We start from the raw sequence: 4,685 nt of genomic DNA on the forward strand, positions 1-4,685 counted from the left end.
AACTAAATCAAACTACAATAAAACATAGTCATGCACAATATAAATATAAATCACTTATAGAAGAATGACTTGATTTAAAATATTAGTCACCTGTAGAGTAATTAATATTCATCTGTTAATTGTATTCTTATAATTAATGCTCAAATATAATTTCTTATATTTTTCTCTAGGGGTTTCAAAAAGTAATTTCCCCTGAATCTGTGTTTCACAGAGTGGCAGATCCTCCATGACATGACCGTTCAGTGATGAATTGCAACTACTCTGCAAAAACGGGTAGGGAGTCTGACTTCTCCCCAGTTCAATTTTAAGGACGCCACGTCAGTATTGTTTCTGCGAAATGAATAAATGTTTGTTGCGCACACACCTACGCACAAAACTAGTTAAAATTAATTAAAAATAATAAATATAAAAAAATAATATTTTATATAAATATAAAAATTAGTTTGGGATTAAATTTAGTATTAAAACGCATCCACTGTCCAAAATATTTTTTCAGATATATTCAGCATCTCAAAATGATTTGTGGTGTATTTAACATATTAAAGTATTGTTTTAAATGCGTCTAGCATCTCCAAGTGTTTTTAAAACATCTGACACTTTAAAGTATTTTTTTTAACATGTCCAGCACTCAAAAATATTCTTAATATATCCGGTACTACGGCCAAAAAAAAATTTTTATGATCCTAAACGCACCTAAAAAATATTTCAGAATATTAGATGCGTCAAAAATAATTTGAGATATTGGATGCACCTTTATCTTTAAATTTAATTCTAAATATAAGACTCAATTTTATTTTATCTTGCAAATTATAATTTTTTTTCAAAGCATTCCTACTTATTGTACAAATTAAGGAAGTTTACACCCAAAAAAAATATGACAATTTAGATGTGACATTTTAGGTAGATTATATCAATTTTGTTAGAATTAAATAATTTCTCTAAAATTTTTAATTTATTAAATAATTTTTCTAATTTTCTTAATTTTTTAAAACTAATCAGGTAGCTTGTACGATAAAAATTGGGTGAATAATTAATACCAATAAAACTATCCAATAATTAATGAGGACAAAAATGGAAAAAACACATTAAAATTTCAAACAAACCACTGGTATCCCTTGTAAATGGGAAAAGGTCATCTCAAGTTTTTAACATATGAAACCAAAAGGAGTAACACCATGTGAATTTCATTTTGATAGGTATGTATATAACTTTTACAACTCAACATAATATTAGATTATCTGAGTAATTTTTTACACGTTATAATATTATGAGAGAACTTTATAGCAAAAGCATAAAGAATCAATCAACTACCTTTTTAAAACCCTCAAATATACCCACAGGTCGGGTTTGATATTATAAAATTTGAATACTATTTTAATTGTAATTTGAATATATTGAATTAAATGATAAACATTATTATTAAATGAGATTTTAATTAGAAGCTGAAACAAAAAAATTAATAACTAATTTTGAATTTGAATAATATATTAATTAGAATTTGGATCTATTGAATTAAATGGAAAGCATCATAACTAAACAGTACTCCTATGTCAATTGGGAGGCTTAAATGAAAATAAATAATTAACTTTAAATGTTTATATGTTTCCTTTAAATTGCACGTCTCTAATTTAAATCCCATTTGAATGAATAAAAAATAAATCTTAAGCTACCTTAAATAATGCAATTTCTTAAAATTTCAAATCTAATCAAATATTCTAATCTAGTTATTCCTAAATTTAGTCCTAAAAAGCCACAATGTTTCCTGATTGATCATCCAAAAAGAAACAAGATGGCCACTAGATTTAAAAGAGAAACACCAGAACAAAGAGGAAGAAAAGGGGTTTTTATTAACAATGATTCAAGTGCTAAATATAGGACTTACCATGAAAAAAATAACTCATTAGTTTGCTATAAATCAAACATGATTCTGTATAATCCCAAGGTGTTCAAAGGGCTCTCTTTACTTGAAAATTGTTGGAATTCTCCTTATTAGCAGCATCTACATCCTCCGGAGATGCCACTGCAACTACAACGCCTTTATCTTTAACTGCTTCCATTGCACCCACAAATTCTTTGAAGTCCTTCAAACTGCACAAGGCATGTGAAAGCAAGAGTCAAATATATGCAAAAATAGACCCCAGGTCCTGTCACAAGATATCACATCAATGCCAGCAATATGCCCTTTCTAAAAAAATGCCAGTCAAGTAAAATTTAATGATGTAGCTTATAAATAAGATCAGAAAAGCTTTCTCTCTCCAACTTACAAATAGGATCAGAGGAGTAAGATTTAGTGTCTACAAGCAACAAAACTGAAGCCCAGCAAACCCATATGGAGCGAACAAGCAATGAAAACAAAGCAAGAGCAGACACCAATCAGAATCTTTACCTCGTAGATAATATCTCTTCACGTCTCCGTTGCCTTTCCTCTTCTGTGATGCCGAGTAAGTACCGCAGCATACTGCATTGGAAATGTAAAGGAAGTGCACGTAATTATTATTTGTACTGAGAAAAGAAGCAACAACTACTCAATGGGAAGCATCTTCAATCAGCGCTAATGTGCTTTGAGTCTTTTTTTTTTTTTTTTTTGGGGAGGTGGAGTTGGGGAATGAGCACAACCATTCTTCTTGAGTGGCAGTCAAAATTCAAGGGCCAATTTCATCTGCATTTTACTTTTCGAAAAATTGAAAGGCATTTCAAGGAAAGATTAAGATTGCTCCTATCAGAACTTCATTGAGCAAGACGTGTGTCAGAAATAACAGGAATGAGTAGATGCGTCACAAGATTTTGAACAGCCCCTCTCTAATTTGTTACTGATCCCGTCCAGAGGACTCAGAAAAGCATGAGACTTGGACAAGATTAATGGCTTCAAGGAGGACTTAGTTTATCATTTGAGAATACTATAGGAGATGGGCATTGTCAACAACTCAAAACAAGAAGTTTATGTCATGCATTCTCAATCGTCGCTTTTCATCCAGCTACGATGCTTCCAACTCTACACTAGCTAATAGATTTCATCCCTAAAATACAAGTCATGTATGAAAGAATAATTGGAGAAAATTACATACAGACAGACAAAAATATGTTATATACGTACCTACTATAGCCTTTGGCATCAGGAAGTTGGTATGCATCAACATCCCCAATGGTCCCTATTATGGCTTTTGTTAAAGAATCATTATCCATTTCTAATTCCCGTAAAAAGTCACCAGTTCCATCATACACATCAAGTGTCTTCAGCAAGTTGGGATCACGATAAGATAAGAAGGAGAACACCCCTGAAAGAATACATAGGTAAGATTGTAAAAGAGATGCTGTTAAATTATGCCTATAAGCAACACGTGTTTACCTGAATGAGTATCAAAATCACAAAATCCTCCATAAGCTCCACCACTAACTCTTACACGATCCCACAACCATGTATTGCTAATGTGTTTTGAAATGACATAGGCACTGCCATGAAGCTCATAACCAGAATCATAAATGTTGGCTGCTTTTCCAACATAATTAACCTGGACAATGAAAAGCTCAGGTATTAACAGAAGAAACATACGCAAGGGATGGCTAGAGGGAGATTTATCGTACCTGAGTAGGTATCACAATAGCTTCATTTCCCAAAGGGAGCCGAGCATGCCAATTGGTTGTTTCAGTAGGAGAGCTAGTGGGAAGCAAATCAACAAATTTGCTCACGTATTCTCTGTATTAGCAAGATTTTTTCCATCAGCAGTCATATTTATCAAGCAACCTTGCCTGGAAAATATAGACTTGCGAATCTCCTCAAGAAATGATGAAATATTGGCCCAATCGTGATCGACCTTCTCTTCAAGTGTTCGGAGGAATTCAAGATAGCTAGAAATACATAGAACAGAATCAGAAAGAATCAACAATACTTATCCATGGAACTTCAATTTGAATTGCAAAATCCAGATTAAACAGTTAAAGTAGACTAATAAAGCTAACTATGAAACTTACAACAATAGAACTAAAGCATATCTAAACAGGATAGATAATTAAGAACATTCGGATATCAGGAATGGAGACAATGAAATGACCAGGCAAGCTAATCAGGATAGATTAGTAATCCATCATCAAATTAGCATTCCGTATTCTAACCTGAGACCACCCATATTTTCAGACATCCAGCCAGCAGCATTTAGTTTTGCATCCATCCTTGAAGCAGCTATTCCATGACCCCCTCTCTCTTAACCGATTCTGAAAATAAACACAAGACTCAATAAAAAATCTATGCATGGGTTCAACACACTGTATTTTGATCCTTTTCATCCTCTTATTTGATAACTACCTCCATCCTTGCTTTGCTCTGACAAACAAATTGTTTGAAACGCTGTTGATCTGTAAACTGGACATCTTGAATAACACGATTAACCTAAAACGGAGCATGCAAAAATTATACTTCACATATTGTGCGGAAATAATTTTAGTTTAGTTATTGAGTGTTGAAGTGGAGCATGAAGCTCAGGTAGCAAGGTTCCAAATACCAAATCATAAAGGTCTTCAGCACGTCCGGCCATTGCTTTGCCTCGAACAACTATTTTACAACATGGATCTTCCTTGCCCCGCACTGATGATGTTAAAGGGTAAACTGATATTCCTCCCGTTTTCCTCCCAATTAATTGGTTCAGTTGGACAAAAGTTAAATCCTTTGTGCCCATCTCCAGCAATGATTG

General features: G+C 33.0%; 1 pseudogene; it reads right to left on the reverse strand.

Annotated features, from left to right (window-relative positions):
- Nucleotides 1–1,823: 1,823 nt before the first annotated feature.
- On the reverse strand, nucleotides 1,824–4,670 carry LOC114745606 (presequence protease 1, chloroplastic/mitochondrial-like; annotated as a pseudogene).
- Nucleotides 4,671–4,685: the final 15 nt, after the last annotated feature.

Source organism: Neltuma alba, unplaced genomic scaffold (assembly GCF_004799145.2).
Source record: "Neltuma alba isolate B1F8T4 unplaced genomic scaffold, ASM479914v2 tig00004731_pilon, whole genome shotgun sequence".
Lineage (NCBI taxonomy): Eukaryota > Viridiplantae > Streptophyta > Magnoliopsida > Fabales > Fabaceae > Neltuma > Neltuma alba.